The 18,395-nt window shown below is 43.5% G+C and overlaps 1 protein-coding gene and 1 pseudogene across 1 annotated transcript in view; one reads left to right on the top strand and one right to left on the bottom strand.

The window, feature by feature from the left end:
• Nhsl2 (NHS like 2) overlaps nucleotides 1–18,395 on the bottom strand; it is a 244,346-nt gene that overhangs the window by 171,253 nt on the left and 54,698 nt on the right. The window lies entirely within an intron of this gene.
• Nucleotides 10,382–10,477, top strand: LOC119805611 (annotated as a pseudogene).

Below are 18,395 nucleotides of genomic sequence, written 5' to 3'. Positions count from 1 at the left end.
ACCTCATGATTTCTTAATTCATTTCCTATTCTATTAATGATAGCTATTTAAATCAAGACTTACTATGTGCCAACTGCTGTACTAAACACTTCATATCTAGTAACTCATTTACTCTTATGACAACCCCATGCCACAGATACTTTTTAAAATCAATTATTTATTTATTTTTATTTTATGGACACTGGTGTTTTGCCTGCATGTATGCAGGTGGGATCCCTTGGAACTGGAATGACAGGCAGTTGTGGGTTCTGGGAATTGAACCTGGGTCCTCTGTGAGAACAGAGTGGTCTTTACTGCCACGTCTTCTCTCCAGCCCTGCTCCTAGGTTCTTGGGGGGAAAAAGAATAATTGTCAACTCTTCAAAATGGGACAATTTACCTTAATATTTGGGTTGCTTTCCTTTCTTATTCAACCAATGGTTTGAGCAGCACCAAGTAGGCGCTTCAACAGGGCACGGCGGGCAGGTCCAGCTGCGGACTTTTCCTTCGACTCTACACAGGACCAGCTACGGCCTACTTCTCTGTCATCTTAGTTGACTAGAGGAGAGGAGCCCTGCCTTTTATCAAGCTTTAAACCTGGATCCTGGGGGAGGGTGGGTATGAAGGGACTCCTGCTGTCTCTGTAAAGAGTACTCAAGGCCAAGAGAGGAGAAAAGGCTCTTTTGGAAAGAGGCCCAGAATAAGCCTTGAGACGTTGGTATGACGAGGGAGGTCAAAGGTAAAGGAGGTTATGTCATCATGGTGGCTAGGCTGTTTAGAGAAGGAAGGGGAGGTATTTACTGATGGAGGAAGAGTGGAGGGAGGAGAAGGAGGGACTTGGGGAGAGACAGGGATGGGGGGAACAGATAGGCAGGGAAGTGAGAAGGCAGTGTATAAATTCATGATATTCTGGCAAAAGCTAAGAGGCCCCACTGCAGATGCGCTGGGAAGCTGTGGGAGGAAAGGCTGTGCTCAGAATAGAGAGATAAAGAGGGGGGATATTGATACAAATGTGCTCAGGGAGAGTGCATGAGTGGAGGTCAGGCTCAGAGAGGGAGAGGTCAGGTCCCCTCTAGTGGTCACAACCTGCTAGTCCTCAGTGTGCCCCTAGCCATCAATCCTGAACAAAAGGCAAGTAAGGGAGTGTCCCCAGGGATCAGGTGAGTCACTGTTTACCCCTTCAGCCATGTTAGCCCTGAAGCCAGGGAAAATGGCCATCTGCTCAGGACATTGAGGCTGTTGGGAACTGGGACACACGGGATGAAGAATGGGGGACAGAAGCAAAGGCCGCTAGGGCTGTCTTCTCTTTGACACACCGCCCTTTGTCACAACTGGCCACTCTCTTGAACGAATTGTGGGGCTGAGGAGCAGCCCAGTTGGGGAGCCAGTTATCCAGTCAGAAGGCACCTTTCCCAGGGGCACCATCTCACCGCACGCTCCAGGGAGGCAGGAGCAAGTGAGGCAGAGAGAAGGGACAAGGACTCCCCAACCGCCAAGGAGTTCAGAGGCACAGTGGCGCCACAATCTACCCATCTGCTGTACAGTCTACTGTACTTTGCAGCCTGTCCTATGTGCTTCTAGAAACCAGAGGGGGGCTATTTTGTGTTCTTGCCAATATTTATTAAAGACAATTTCCCCCACCCACCTTCATAAAAATGAAATTGGAATTTCAACGCCGTAGTCGTATTAACAGCGAAGAAGTCCCAACATAACCCCCAAGCAGTTCCCAGGGATGAGATTCTTTCTGCTGTTCCGGGTTTAGAGTGATTTACACATAATTACTAGTGCTTCCCCTCTGATTAGCGCCTGCTTTCTGGAGAGCAGCTCCTCTGCGAAGCACCTCCAATGATGTTTTCGAAATAAGCCTTAGATTGGAAACCTAGTTTATCATTTTGTGTGCTTTCTTTTGCGCCTGCATGAAATCCCAGATCTGGATTTGATTGAATTCCAGGAGAGATAATATGTGGCAGAGTCTCCAACCAAAGAAACATTTTTCCACTGGAAAAGTGTGAAGGGTTGGGACTTCCAGGATGACTGTGTGGGAAGCTCATTTTTCTCTCCAGGGAAACAGGCGAAAATTTTCAAAGCACCTATTTAGAGCCTCTGGCAATTGTCCTCAGAGTACAGAACAACAGAGAAGTATTTATCCAAGGAAATCTACTAAATGCCAGCAAGGACCTTGAGACTGTGGCATCTACGCCACAGTCCACAACAGTTCTCCCCAGCCACCCTTTGTGACTGACTCCGTGTGACTATTCTGGGTGGGCAAGGCCAAGAAAACACCATTTGCTCTTCCCCACTTCCCAGTCTAATGGTGGCAACTCCACCCCAGCAGCATCATCTCCCTGGGTCAGTGTGACAGACACTCCATTCCAGGTGAAGCAGCCTCTCCCCTATACAAACCCCACTAACAGGGCAGAAGTTTTGTCCTAGGTCCTGCAGGCAGGTCAAGCACACTGGCCTCAATCGTTCTATCCCAGCCTACTCATAGGATGGAGGGTCCAATAGACCAGGCAAGGAGGACTGGTACTACGATTGTCTTCTCAGTGTTCATTCACAGGGCAAGAGGTATGAGTCTGGGAGATGCAGGCACTGGTCCCATCACCAGCTCCAGTATAGTGGCCCACAGGCCCGGCAGATAGGTGGTAGGATGGAGAGTTTCCCAGCTCTGCCCTACGGAGAATGATTATTTAGAAGAGACCATGGCGAAGTTCACATGTAAGAGCTTTGTTGGAAACAATGGAGACCTTAGCCATGGGCAATTGAGAGGAGGCTGGCTGGCAGCTATATGAAACTACTGGTGACAGAAAAAAATGGCAGGTTAGTCAGAGAAGCACCAGAGAAAACCTAGGTGAAAGAGAGCTATGCAGACACCTCAGGGCATCGTATCAATCACCTCAGACCTGAAAGGCTGTCTACATGCACAGGCTGTTGTTGTGGGGGTATTTGTACACTGTGTGATGACACATTGCTGGGATTGGTGCAAGAAAAAGCTGAACGGTCGATAGCTAGGCAGGAGGTATAGGTGGGATTTCCTCGGAAAGAAAGGAAGAGGGGGAGGAATCTTCGGTGAACAGGAGATACCAGGAACCACACATGGAGATGAAACAGGAGGTACAAGATGGAAGAGAGGCAACATTACATGGCAGAATGTAGATTAATATAAATTGGTTAATTTAAGTTAGAAGAACTGGTGGGACAAGCCTAAACTAAGGCCTGGATTTCATAATGAATAAGAAGTCTCCATGTCGTTATTTGGGAGCTGGCTGGTGGGATAGAGAAAGACTCATTACAGCCTGCGACAGTGAGACAGGGCATGGGGCAGACTCGGACACAGTCTCAAACCACATGCAGATGAACGGATGCCTTATCAGCCACAACCTCTGATCTGACCCTGATGGAAGAATTAGCTGCTTCCACCCAGGAGCCACTCTTGTGAAGCCAGGCTAAAAGCTAAATCACACCCATCCCTGGCAGTCTTGAAGACTGGGTATGCCAAAGAGTCCATCCCTTTCAAGAATGACTTGGGAGAGAATGTTTAGGCTACTTGTTTCTGGTTGAACAGGGGACACATTTCAAAGCTTCCCAACCTGTGACGGCAGGGGCCAAGCCACACCACCCACCTGCACACTCACCCACCAGGAAACATAGTGAGAAGAGACTTTTTGATTTGAACAAGTAACAAAATATACACAGCCTCAGAGATACGTGGGACACTCTTAAGTGTACCAGCACACCTGCACATGTACACAGGAGGAAGAACAGACAATGTAAAAAAAAAATATCCCAAACCCAAACCAAAGCAAACCAAAAAACCAAACCTAATTTGATGGAAAATACTAATAGCACATCCAGTTCAGTGAACTTCAAGGAAGATAAAGACACATCAAAATTGTTGAAACACCACGAGAAAATCTTAAAGTAAGAAAAAAGTCAACTCATCACACATGTACAAGGAAACCCCAGGAATATGAAGTAACAGTTAACTTCTCAACAAAGCCACGAGAGGGCAAGAGGACATGATGCAGCCAAAGTGCTAAAAGAAAAATAAAACGGTTAATCCTTAAACCCAATAAAAGCACATTTTATAAACGAAAGCCAAAGAAAGACCTCAGAAAAACAAAGCCAAAAGAATGCTCTGTTAGCGTCCATGCTTTCTAAAACATACTAAAGGAAGCGTTTCACACCGACAGGGCATGACATCCAACAGCACTGTGCAGTCGGCAAATGACCACGAGCCCCAGAAAAGACAATTATGCAAATACTAATAAAAAGATGACATAATGAGGCTTGAGGGTGTGGCACGGCGGTGGGGTACTTGCTTAGCGCGTGCAAGACCCTGGGTTCATGGGGCTGGAAAGATGGCTCAGTAGTTGAGTGCTTCCTGCTCCTACAGGGGACCCAGAGTTTAGTTCTCGGCATCCCTGTCAGGTGGCTCACAACCACCTGTAAGGTCCTACATTCCCTGGGTGCAATCTCCAGCATTTCTCAGAGAAAGGGGGAGGGGTTAATAATAATAAACTTATTTTATTTATTTAACTGATTTTAAAAGTAATTTCATGAACAACGTCTATCAAATTATATTCTATCCTTTATTATGCATAAATAAATCACTTTTGAGAACAGCATGAAGGAGGCAGTTAGGATGAAAACATACGGTGCGCATGTGCTGGCGTAAGGCCATGACTGAAGATGTCCAGTGTGCAGGAAGAAATGAAGAGGACCAGCAGTGGCATTTTAGAAACTTTAAAAATTGAGTTGACTGCCGGGCGGTGGTGGCGCACGCCTTTAATCCCAGCACTCGGGAGGCAGAGGCAGGTGGATCTCTGTGAGTTCGAGGCCAGAGCTAGTTCCAGGACAGGCCCTAAAAAAAAAAAAAAAAAGCTGCAGAGAAACCCTGTCTCGAAAAACCAAAAAAAAAAAAAAAAAAAATGAGTTGACTTTTCCTGTCTTCTTGTATTTTCTTTTAAAAAAATATAAGACTATATGAAGCAATAATTATAAACAGGTATTGTTAAATTTTGAATATACATGGGCAGACAATAATAAAAGCACAAGAATGGAGGAAGAAAGGGGGGGGCTACATAAAGATGCAGCTCCTATACCTCATTATCGTTGGTTTAGTATAAATCTGTAGTGGATATTGTCAACCTGTAGAGGCTTGAAAAAGAAAAGTCCCCCAGAGACATATTTGAACACTTGCCCTCCTGTTAATGGTGCGGTTTGGGGAAGCTGTGGCACCTTTAGGAGGTGCAACCTTGCTGGAGAAAGTACCCCATTAGGGGTCATACTTTGAGAGTCCATAGCCTAGCTTCATTTCCAATTTGTTCTCTCTGATTCATGCTTCTGGTTGAAGATGTGAGCTCTCAGCTTCCCACTCGGGCACTTGCTGCCCTGCCTCCCCTGCTATTATGACCTTCCCTTCTAGAACTAAACGGCCAAGTCAACTTCCTTCCGTCTGTAAGTTGCCTTAGTCCCAGAATTTTACCTCAGCCACAGAAAAGGAAACAATACAGAAGTGGGTACTGGGAGTGACTCTTGCTGTGAAGAACTTGACTGTGTTCCTTTGGGAAGGAATGTGGAAGATTTTGACACTTTGGATGAGAAAAGCCGATGAATGCTGTAAGCAGAGCTTAACGGAGCCTGGAAGACAGCAGTCCTGAGAGAAATGCAGACAATAGAGGCGTGGGTCGGGAGTTTTCAGACGGGAACAGTATTAGCAACAGGCCACTCCTGTGAGATTTTGGCAAAGAAACTGGCTGCTTTTTGCCTGTGTCATAAGAACTTGCCTGAGGCTATGTTTAAAAAAAATTATGGGCTAATTTCTTTGTTAAGGTCAAATAGGTGGCATTGGTAATATTTATGTAGGTCTCCAATGAAAAAGAACATGTAGGACAGAGAGAAATAGAAAATGTACAGTTTGGAGAGAAAAAGCTTAATGTGACAGGCAAGGCCTGTGTGGGAAGGGAGGCTGTAACTGTTAAGCAGAGGAGTCCTGCTTTACTCTAGGACCACGGGAAGGGTGCCCTCAGGGCAATATTCCACCCAACTAAGCTTCCAACTTGTGAAAATGGGAGCCCAGGTGGCTTTCTGCTACTGGAAAGCAATTGCTTCACCATGGGAAGGGCTGCTACTGATGTAAATCAAAGGGTGAGGGGCCACCCCAGGCTGGCAGCCGAACTTAGCGGTACAGGCTTTGGAGGCATCAAAGATACAGGGATCAGGAGACCATACATTTTTTTTTCTCTGTGGTTTCAGAGAGCTGCTGCAGCCAGGCAATGTGTGGCAGTATTGGAGCCACTGTGAGAAGAAGGCCCTGAGAGACCAGGAGGGCACAAGAAGCCATTGTATGCGACTCGGATACTGAAGTCTGAGTGCAGTGGAGACCCCAAGATGTTGGAGGTGCCAGAGCTATGGGCCATCTGCAGGGGAGAGCTGCCTACAGGCAGTGGGGCCAGCTCAAGAGAGACACATGGCAGGCATCAGAGTCGGCGAAGCACAGTCACCTAAGCAAGGGACACAGAGCTACAATATTTGGTATTTGCCCTTCTGGATTTCAGTGTTGCTTTGGCCCAGTATTTCCCCACTATGCCCTCATCCCTCCCTTTGGGAACGGTAATGTGCCACTGTAATGTTGGAAGTATATTCTTGATGCACTTTGCATCACAAGATGGTCATGGGCCTAGGGGAACCAGGGGTGGATTGTGGCAGTTTGAATGAGAAATGTCCCTTTTAAGTTCACAAATTTGAACACTTGGCCCTTAGCTGGTGGCACTGTTTAGGGAGGTTCTGAAACCTCTAGGAGGTGCAGCAATAATGAAGGAAGTATGCCAGTTGGGGTGAGCTTTGAGAGTGCACAGGATAGCCACACTTCTGGTCTGCTTTCTCTGGTTTATGTTTGCGGTCTAGATCTCTCGGCTTCCTGCTCTGACCACCTGCGGCTGTGCCTCCTCCATCTTGACCAATTCCTCTTCTGGAACCATGCGAAAATAAACCCTTTCCTCCATTTTGTTTTTTTTTTTTTAAGTTTTACTTTGTTTTTGCTTTTGGTCAGACATTTTAATATAGCAACGAAAAAGCAACTAATGCCTAAACTAAAATGTATATGCCAATCCTCAAGTCAATTAAGAAACAATTGAGAAAAACAACCCCCCCCAAGTTAAAATCAGAACAAACAAAAAGCCAAAGACAAAAAAATGTCCCCCAAAATGAGATAAAAATAATGCAGTTGAAAAAAAATCACTAAATGGATTATATTATGAACTAGGAAACACTTACTTAATACGAAAGAAGTCAGTAAAAGAACAGAGGAACAAAATAAGATGTGACATATAAGGAATAAAAACCAAATGGCCTAGGAAAGTAAAGAACAAACTAAATTCAAAGCAAGCAAGAGAAATAATAACAAATAAAAAGGAAATAAGTAAGGGAGCATGAAAACAATAGAGAAAAATCAACGAAATCAGAAATTGGTCATTTGAGGGGAAAAAGACAAGCCTTTGACTAGACCAACAGAAAAGCAGAGAAGCCACAACACTGCTGACATTACGGAACTAAAAAGAAGTGAATATAAAACTATGACTAACTATGTGGGAACAAATTAGAAAAGAAAAATGAAATAGAAAAATTCCCAGAGAGAACAGCTTCTAAAATGGGCTCAAGGGGAAGAAAAAATATGAATACTATATTCATACAACATGAATATAGTAAAACCAATAAAAAAAGATGGCACCAGCAAATGCGGAGCTGCCACATGGCAGAGTCCTGCTCATGGTCTTACTGAGAAATTCTACAAAATATTTCAAAACTTTAGCCCCAAGCCTGGTATGGTGGTATACACCTGTGTTCCCAGCAGGCCTAGGCAGGTGGCCAGTGAATTGGAGACCAGTCTGAGCTACATAAAGAGTTCTAGGCCAGTTTGGACTGCACAGAGAGACCCTGGCTCAAAACCAAAAGGAAACAAACATAGAAAGTCACACACCACCGCCACAGTCCCTACACAGAACCTGAAACCTCAAACCTAAACAAACAAACCAAAAACCTCAAACACCAAGTTTGCTTTCTAATTTCCAGTTGAGCATATAAAGAGCTTTAAAAAAAAAAATAAACCAAAGTCACCACCCCACCCTAACAGGTAAAAAGCTGAATGCATCGGCAACTCTCCTTAGGGCCAGCAGAGAAGTCCCAAGGCAAAGGCGCTGCCTTAAAATTGGAGCAGGCACTAGACACGGAGGATACTAACTTGAGGTAGCAGAGGCTTGCCAGCATGTTGGAGTAACACACATATGTAGCTCCAGGTGCTTAGGCTGCTGAGGCAGGGAGATAGAGCACTTGTGCCCAGCAGTTCTGAGACCAGCTAGTGCACCGTGGCCAGACCGTGACTCTGAAGGACAATGCATATGAAGGGCGGTATGGAGGTCTCATAAGCAGAAAACAGTACCAGGGTATGAAAATCCAAATTGTCAATTGACTGATTATTGAAAGTTCAGTGAGGACAAAGGCTAGCTACTAGTAACTTTTTGCGGACCACAAAGAACACATTAACCACCTTTCCACTTTAATGGACAAGAAATTGCATGCAATCTGCTCAGACCACAGTGAGGTGGAAGTAGAAGCGAATAACAGAACTCTGTAGAAGCCTCAATATTTAGAGATTAAAATTAAACTTGTAAATAACATACAAGTCAAAGAAGGGATTTCAAAAGAAATTAAAAAAGGCTTTAATCGAGTTGCAATGAAACTCCAACCTCTCAAGATGTGCAACATGCAGCAAAAGCAGAGCTTCGAGGGCGAGTTACAGCACTGAGTGCAAATATCAGAAAAGAAGGATGCAGAAAAGCAATAATCTAAGCTTAGCCCATCAGAAATTAGAAAAGGACTAAATTAAACCCAAACTAAATAGAAGAAAAGAAATAATAAAAATTAGAACAGAATCAATGAAATTGAAAGCAGGAAATCATTAGAGAAAAATCAACAAAGCCAAAGATGAGTTCATTGAGAAGATCCAGTAAAACCCTCTAGGCCAGGCAAAGGAAAAAAAGACAGCATGGATTATCAATGCCACAAATGAGAGGGCCTCATTCCTGATCCCACATGTACCAAAAGAAGAAGAAAGGAATTCAGTGGTCAACTCTATACCCTCAAATTCAGCACCCTAGACAAAACCAGTCAATTCCCTTAAAGACAGAGCCTGCCAAAACCCACACAAAGAGAACTAGGTGATATGAATAGGCCTATATTTATTAAAGGAGCTGTGTCACTAATACCTTTCCCAAACAGAAACACCAATCTTCGATTGCTTCAGTGGTAACTTCTACCAAATATTTGTTTGGGGGGTGGGGGTAGGGCATGTACCACTTTTCTAGAAACCGGGGGGAATATTTCTTAATGCAGTCTACGAGAATAGCATTATCCTAATACTAAAATCGAACAAAGACAAAGTCAAATTCAATAATGTAGAAAAAGAATTACAGTTCACAATGACGTGAGATGTATGCTAGGAAAGACTGGTTCAGCATTTTCAAAAATCAATCAAGGTACGCTAGAGGCAGAGCCAGGGTTTGGAGGCAAGTCTGGTCTACAAAGTAAGTTCCAGGCCCGCAGAGTTACACTGTGAAACGCTGTCCCAAAAAAATCAATTAATTAATGCAATCCATTATTTGATAATGTAACAAAGAAAAAGCACAATAATATTAACAGATGCAGAGAAAGGTTTTAATGAAAATATCAATGTCCAGTCAGAATAAGACCCTCAGCACACTAGGAGTAAAAGAGCCTGTCTGGCGGTGCACATTTGTAAGCCCAGCACTACACAGAGGCTAGAGGATTTTAAGTTCAAGGTAAGCCTGGGCTTCATTGCTAGATCCCATCTCAAAAAACAAAAAGAAAAGAATCTATAAAATACTTACAGCAAACACACATAATGGTGAGACTCTAAGGAGCTTTCCCGCTAATATCAGGAACAAAAGCAAGGATGTGCCCTCCCGCCACTGCTTTCCAACATCTTACAGGGAAGCGTAGACAATGCAATAAGAAGGAAAGGGTAGGCTGGGCGGTGGTGGCTCGCACCTTTAATCCCAGCACTCGGCAGGCAGAGGCAGGCGGGTCTCTGTGAGTTCGAGGCCAGCCCAGTCTACAAGAGCTAGTTCCAGGACAGGCACCAAAGCTACAGAGAAAACTTGTCTCGAAATACACCTCCCCCAAAGAAGGAAAGAGTAAACAAAGAAAGAAGGGGGAAAACTCTACTCGTAGATCACATGATTATAGAGGTAGGCAATCTGAAAACAAAATGAACTCTGGCAACTCATAGCAGTTATTGCAAGGTTACAGGACACAGGGTTGACTTACAAAAGCCAACTGCAATGAGTGGGTGGAATCCTGAACTAAAAACACATTACTATGGGGTTTTCTTCAGGAGCATGTAAAGTTGAGACAATACAGAGATTAGTGTGGTCCTATGCAAGGATGACAGGCAACATTGTGAAATGTTTCATATTTTTGGTATATCCTTACCTCAGACTTATTAAGATATATATCAAATATGCACAACTTATTACATATATTAACCTTACTTATGCATTGTTTTTAAAACATATTACCGTATATTAGCATTCCCAGAGTATCTAACACTTGAGTAAAAATTTAACATCAGCTATACAACATCTGCATAGAGAAAACTATAACACTATAATGTTAGAAATCAAACAATAAATGGAGGCGATACTCTATGTTCCCAACAGGAAGATTCAATACTGTCAAGATGCCAGTTCTCGCCGAGTTGATCTACAGTTCTATGCAATTCCAATAGACATCACAGAAAGTTATTTTCTGAATCTAAGCAAACTAGTTCCAAAGTTTTATACATAGAAACACAAGTGTCCCAGAATAACCGACTCCATATCGAAGGAGAGGAACAAAGCTGGAGGACTGACACTGGCCAACCCCTAAGAACCTATGTAAAGCCGCAGCAATCAAGACGGTTGTTAGTGACTGAACAGACAGACAGACAGATCAGCGGAGAACAGAAATAGGCCTACTTGAATCAGTCAACTGCTCTATGAGAAAGGGACAAAGCAACATGATGGAGCAAAGAAATCTTTTCAACAAATTGTGCTGAAACAAGTGGGCATCTATGTGCCAAAGAAAGGAAGGAGGGAGGGAGGAAGGGAGGGAGGGAGAGTAAGAAGGAAGGAAACAGACGTCACACAAAATTAACTCTTAATTGTTCACATATCTAAATGCAAAGTACAGAACCCCTCACCTCCTAGGTGGTAATATAATTCAAACTCTAGGTGTCCTTGTACACAGTGATGATTATTTTCCCCTCAATTATTAGTTTACTTACAATACTAACATCCTTCTTCACCTAGGACTTCAAAAAACCAAAACAAACATGCAAACTTTAGCTTCCAGGGAGCTTTTAGATCGATAGCAAAAGAGTAGCCCTGTCTTCATAGGTGCTAAACAACGTCCACTATCAGCATATCACACTAGCGCTGTACATTTGCTATGATCAATAAATCTACACTGCAATGACTTTTAAACACATTGCCAAAGGCACAATGTGTGAAGGAAATCATTGATGTGCTAGATGCATTAATAGTAAAAATTCTAGACTGGACATACGACTCCACAGCAGAGTGCTTACCTAGTATGCCTGAGGCTCTGCGTTTGAACTGTAGCACCACAAAAAAAAGGAGGAAAATGGTAATCGTTCTGCACTGCTAAGGGTATTGCCAAGAGAATGGAAAGGCGAGCCACAAACTGGGAGAAAACGTTTAGAAAAGACATAGCTGATGAAAGCTGCTAGTCTCAAATATACAAAGTCACAAGAATGGACCGTAGGAAAATGAAGAACATGATTTAAAAATTGGTAAATGACCTGAATAACAGCTGCCAAGATGGTGTAGCAGGTAAAGCTTCCTTTGTCTGACCATTCGAGTGCAATGCTGGAATCCCATAGTGGTATACATCACACACACACACACACACACACACACACACACACACACAATGACAACGATGATGATGACCACAAGATGATGAGAGACCTGAACACTTCACAAAGAAGATATGCAGACGGCAAATAAGAATATGAAAGAATCTTCAAGCCGGGCAGTTTTCAAATCCCCTTACTTAGAAGGTAGAGGCAAGAGGATCAGTCGTTCAAGGGCATCTTCAGCTATGCAGCGAGTTTGAGACCAGACTGCACTACATGGCACACTGTCTCAAAAAATAGAAAGAAGAAATATTCAACATTATGTCATTAAAGAATTACAAATTAAAACAGCGATGAAATATTAATATCTAGTATTTCAATGATCAAGATCTAGAACATGACACAATCCAGAATATGGAGCAACGGGAACTTTCTCACTCTGCTGGTAGGAATACAACATGGTACACACAGTTGGGAAGATAGTTTGGCAATTTAGTACAAAACAGTATACTCTTAGCCTATGATCTGGCAGTCACGTGCTTTATAGTACTTTCGCAAATTACAGAAAACTCGTGTTTACATAGAGCCTTCACATGTATGTTTAGAGTAGCGTTGTTCATAACTGCCAAAGTTTGGGAGTCACCAAAACGCTCATTAGTAGGCAAATGAAGAAACTAAGCTGCCACCTGACAATGGCATATAATCCAGTGCTAAAAGAGATGCGTTAGTGGCCCTATCTCAAACAACAAAAACCAAACCAAAACAAACAAGAAGGAACTGAGTTACCAAACCGTGAAAGAACATGGAAGAACGTTAAAGGCATATTGCTAAGTGAAAGAAACTAATCTGAGAAGGCTATCCTATAGCATAAGGAGGTGTCCCATTTAGCAGACTCCATTCAGATAAAACAGCGTCCTTGGCTACGTCACATAAAAGGATCTTGAGAGGAATTAAAGTAGAGCAAAGTTAGTGAGTGTGTTCAGCAGAAAGAGAATAGAGCATGCTTTATATTTAAGTGCAGACCTTGAGAGAGAAAGGGAGAGAAATGCACCTCGAGTGTCTCAATGACTGTGTTAGAAATAAATCAGGAGCCAGGCAGTGGTGGTCCACGCCTTTAATCCCAGCACTTAGAAGGAAGAGGCAGGCGGATCTCTGTGAGTTCAAGGCCAGCGTGGCCTACAAAGCGAGTTCCAGGACAGCCAGGGCTACACAGAGAAACCTTGACTCAAAAATAGAAAGGAAGGAAGGAAGGAAGGAAGGAAGGAAGGAAGGAAGGAAGGAAGGAAGGAAGGAAGGAAGGAAGAAAGGAAATTTGGGAGCAGACTACCAATCCAATTAAATTGTCTCAAATGGAAATTTTACGCTTTAAGAGGGTGCACTTGGAAGAGCAAGCACATCAAGGCAGGAAGTGATTTTTCTTCTAGGGCAGGTGGTGAGTGCATCTTTTCCCCATTGGCTGAGGTCTGACCTCACAGCTTTTCTCGATTGGCTAGTTTTAAAAGACTCAGCATAAAAGAAATGACTCAAAGGGGAAAGGGGGTCACTGCTCTAGGCCTTCTTGAAATGCAGAGGTGACTTTGGGTTAAAGAAGGTTTTACCAGCTGGGGTGGGGGCTCCAAATATTGGCATACAAGTCTTATAAAGCAAGAGATGAAAAGGTTGGAATTTCTTTCTACAAGTGCAAATTTTATAGTGTTTTATAGGAAAGACCAATATTTTCAGAATTTTATTTATTTTATGTGTGTGGGGTGTTTTGTGTCATGCATGTGTGTGCACCATGTATGTGCTTGGTGCCTTCGAAGACCAGAATAGGGCATCAGGTCCACCCTGTGGGTGCTGGGAATCGAATCCAGTCTACTTGAAGAGCAGCAGGGCTCTTAGCCACTGAGCCATGTCTCAGGCCCCAGGAAAGATTAACACTTAATGTTACTTACAGGCGTAAGGTTTTGTGACTTTTGAAGTTGCATTGCTCAGAGGATGTAATTGACAACCAGGTTCAAAGATTAAGTAAAAATTAAGTAAAAATAGATGAGCTGCTTCCCTTCCTCTTCTGGAAGAATTTGCTTTTTGTAAGTGAGATCATAAGGTGGCTTTATGAGGCACATTGTCAGGCTTAGGGACGAGGGAGGAGTTGCTGATGCTGCTCACCTGAAAGAGTGCACACATTCTGGCCTGAAGCAGCATGGTTTCCGCGTTGATGTCTATTGCTCTTGTTTAAGGCATCTCTTGGAAAAGGAGAATGCTGTCTCTGTAGGTGATCTTGACTTTGTCAGTTGTGTTGAAGTTATTGACTCTCATCTTTCCCTTTCCAAAGTGCTCTAATTTTCCCTGCCTTCCTATCCTGCCTAGATATGACATTTCAGAAAAAGTCAAACTACAGCGACAGCAAAAAAGATCAGAACTTGCCTGGCATTATCAGGAATAAAGGATGAGTGGGTGAAGCACAGAGAACGCTTAGGGTAATGGAGGGGTCCCGTGTGATAACAGGAGACAACTCAGACCACTGCCCATGGGTACGACACCGGGGGTGGACAGCAATGTAAACTGTTAGCGTCAGTGATAACAATGTGTCATCAGCCATAACGTATGTTCTTCTGGGATGTGTACTATCTGCATTGGAGGAGGCAGGCCATGATGTATGCAGGAGGGATGTGAGAAGGTTCTGTGGGAACCTTAAAATCACTAAGTAGTGTAATTTATAAAATCGTGAGACCCTGGAAATGCTCCTAAAAGCATACAACGAATGAAAAAGAACCCTACTAGATTTCAGTCTGAAAAGTGAACCTGGGGTGTTTCAAACAAGACTTACTCCCACCTTCTCCTTCCTGGTGCAAAGGGATAGAAACCCCACCCTGGCTGTTCCCAGGAACACAGGCATCCTCTTCTCCAGCTCCCAGTGGGAGGACTATCTTCCCAGGAGGAGTGAGATGGAGCACTTCCCATCCATCCATCCTCAGTGACCTGTTGCTCAGGCTTAGTTCCAGGTCTGAGAGGCGGGGGCTCCCTTCTACCGTGCAGCTCCCTCTTGTGGGCTAGGTAGTAATGCCCGCTGGCTTGGCCTCTGGGGCTCAGGTACTAGGTGAGGAAAAGCAAGATCTAGAACAGGGGTGATCCCCTTTGGGTGACTGCTCAGCTCCTAAATTGAGAGGAAGGAGGGGATTTACTCAGAAACTGGTCATCATCTTTGACCTTGGAACAAAACTGTGGCTTGGAGATTTTGCCCCAGGAGAAAAGCAGGCTGTAGAATAGAGAGTTTTAAATAACTCCCCAAAGGAATTGACTTTATGTCTAACAGCATGGAGAAAGTCCATACCTAACCTGGGGAGGTGGGGGGAGGCAATGGATGGGGGCCTGGTGGGTGCCTTGGAGATGTAGTAAAACTATAGACTAGCTACTTTTCTGGACAGAAATAGGAGACATCAGAAATGAACACACCAGGGGTCAGAACAAATCTCAACCCCTATAATTTGATTGGACAGGTTAGGAAGCAATTTATGCCCTGGGTATTTTTTAAACCAATAGAATTAACATCTAACAATTAATGGATTTACCCATTAGGTGTGATCAGGGAAAGAGACAAAGAGCCCAGTCAAAACTCTGGACGTGTTGGGGCACCCTAGGGATCACCTTCTGCTGGCCTGCAGGGGGGATGACCTTTATGAAAACTTTACAGCCTGAACTAAGCGAGGAAGTAACATGAAGAAATGCTGGGACGAGGTGTGGAGAGACCAATGCCAAAAGTTGCTGGAATGTGCTAGTTCTCTAAAATGTCCAATTCTCAATGAAAAAAGTGTGAAATGTGGAAAAACAGTTAAGAATAAGCCATATACAAGAAGGAAGCCCATCAGAGCCAGGAACGAGAGCATGCCTGTAATCTCAACACTTGGGAGCTGGAGGCAGGAGCATCAGAAGTTCAAGGTCATCATCAGCTACCTAGGAAGTTTGTGGCTAGTCTGCACTGAAGAAGACCCAATCTAAATGAACAAAGAAGTAAGCCCACATGCAAACAAAACCCCCAAACCTACAAACACAATGTAACTCCTACTCAAATCCCCATGGCCTTTTTAGGTATAAATGGAAGAAGTAATTTTAAAATTACATGGATTTCCAAGGCACCCTTTGGAATTTCTAAGGAAAATTAATCTTGGAAAAGAACAACAAAGTTGGAGAACATGCACATCTGATTTTTAGTCCTACTGAGGCAGGGGAATAGTACAGAGTAAAGTCCAAAAGACCTTGCCTAAAGGCTGCAATATTAGCTTATGAAAGAAACCGATTGGCAAATAGAAGGCTCAAACACACCCCACTTCTCCATTTCTCCTCCCTCTTCCACTGTTCCCCCTTCCACTCCTTCCACTGCCTGTCCTCAGTAAAAAGCACTGTAGCTCAGACTGGCCTCGAACTCGCAATCCTCAGACCTCAGCTTCCCAGGTGTTGGAATTATAGGTATGCTTTATCATACCGGTCTTTGCAGGTTGCTTTGGATAGTATGATGCTATTAATAATATTGACAGTTTAACAGCACTAAGTCTTTCAAAACCCACAAATCTGGACAGGTACAGAAGCACTCAGAGTGTCCAAAAACAATTTGCGGTTCTTTAGAGTACCGAAACACACACCCCTGAACGGGCAGAGATTTCAGATGCAAATGAGGCATATGATATATGAAGTTGTACAAACAATTACACAGAACAGAACGTACTCAAGAAAGCCCAGTGTGGACTGAAGAGATGGCTCAGCTGATTAAAATGAAAACCCCAAGATACACCATACATTTAAGGACAACTGATTTTTGGCAACAGTGACAGCAGCATTCAATGGGAAAAGAACTTCCAATAAATGGTGCTGCGAGACTGGACATCCACACGTAAAGGAATAAAGCTGAATTTCTACTTCTTTATACCAATGTACTAGAGACAGAGAAAGAGAGGGAGAGAGAAAGAGAAAGAATATTAACTTTGAATTTAGCAGTGGTTTCTCAGATATGACAGTAAAAAGCTTTGTCACAGAAGAAGTAATTAGATGAATTCAACTTTATGAACATTTAAACCCTCTATGCACTAATAGAGCCTACCAAGACAGTAAAATACAACGTACAGAATGAAAAAAAGATATATGTAAATTACTTATCTGATTCTAGTAGGCAGAATATTTAAAGAACAATTACGTGTCAAAAATAAAAATATCATCCAGCTATAGGAAGGAAAAGAATGTGAATAAATACTTCTCCAAAGAAGCGATACAGATGACCTACTACCAAGAAAAGTTCTCTGGCATACTGAGTCTTTAGGGAAATATGACGCAAAACCACAGTGCGATACCACGTTTTCCTCACTGAGATGGCTCTGAGTACCGTAGCCCTGGAAGCTAGTGTTGATAAAGAGCAGGGAGAGATGAGTAGCCTGTGTTAGTTGACTTTCTTCTGCTCTGATAAACACCATAGCCAAAAGCAACTTGGAGAGGAAAGTGTTTATTTGACTTTCACTTCTCAGATCACAGCCCATCACTGAGAGGTCATGGCAGAATCCTAGAAGCAGAAACCAAGCAGAGACTGTGGAGGAACACTGCTTACCAGCTGGCTCATGTAGCCTGATGCCTTATATACCCCAGAACCACCTGCACACAGGTGGTACTACCCACAGTGGGCTGTCTGCACCCTCCCACACCAATCGTTAATCAAGAAGATGCCTTACAGCCTTGCCTACAGGCCAGTCTCACGGAGGCGCTTTTTCAGTTGATGCTCCCTCTTCCCATATGACTCTATCTTGTGTCAAGCTGACATAACCTAATCGGCACAAGCCACTCTCCTGTGTACTCAGAATTCAGAAGAGTTATTCTTTCACTCTGAAATTCTACTCCTAGTCTCCAAGAGAGTGTTCTCTCTCTCTCTCTCTCTCTCTCTCTCTCTCTCTCTCTCTCTCTCTCTCTCTCTCTCTCTCTCTCTCTCTCTCTCTCTCACACACACACACACACACACACACACACACACACACAGACGCCATGACTGGTGAGATGACTCAGTTGGTAAAAAAAGAAAGACTTGCTTCCCACCAGTACTGACCACCAGAGTTCAATCCCTGGAACCCATATGGTAGAGGGAGAGAACCAACTCCTACAAATTGCGCTGTGGCCCCCACATTCGTGTAGTGGTGGTGCATTGCACACGTGTGTGCACACACACAAATAAATACAATTTTTTAAAAATTAGAATTTCCTTTAAAAATTGCCAACTGTATCAGCTGAAGAATGGACAAGCAAAATATGGAGTATCCATATGATTTAATATCTTTCTACAAACAAAGAATGTGTTGGCCCATCCTTACAACATGGCTGAATTTCAAAACAGCTTATGCTAAGTGAACAAAGCCATTTATAAAAGAAGGCATGTTGTATAATATTTCTATGAAATGTCCGTAATAGGCAAATCCATAGAGACAGAGAGTAGGCTAGCCATTGCCATGTCTGGGGAGTGGGGAGTA

This window comes from Arvicola amphibius, chromosome X, assembly GCF_903992535.2.
Source record: "Arvicola amphibius chromosome X, mArvAmp1.2, whole genome shotgun sequence".
Lineage (NCBI taxonomy): Eukaryota > Metazoa > Chordata > Mammalia > Rodentia > Cricetidae > Arvicola > Arvicola amphibius.
The sequence above is the reverse complement of the archived record's forward strand: the minus strand, read 5'-3'. Positions and strand labels throughout refer to the sequence as shown.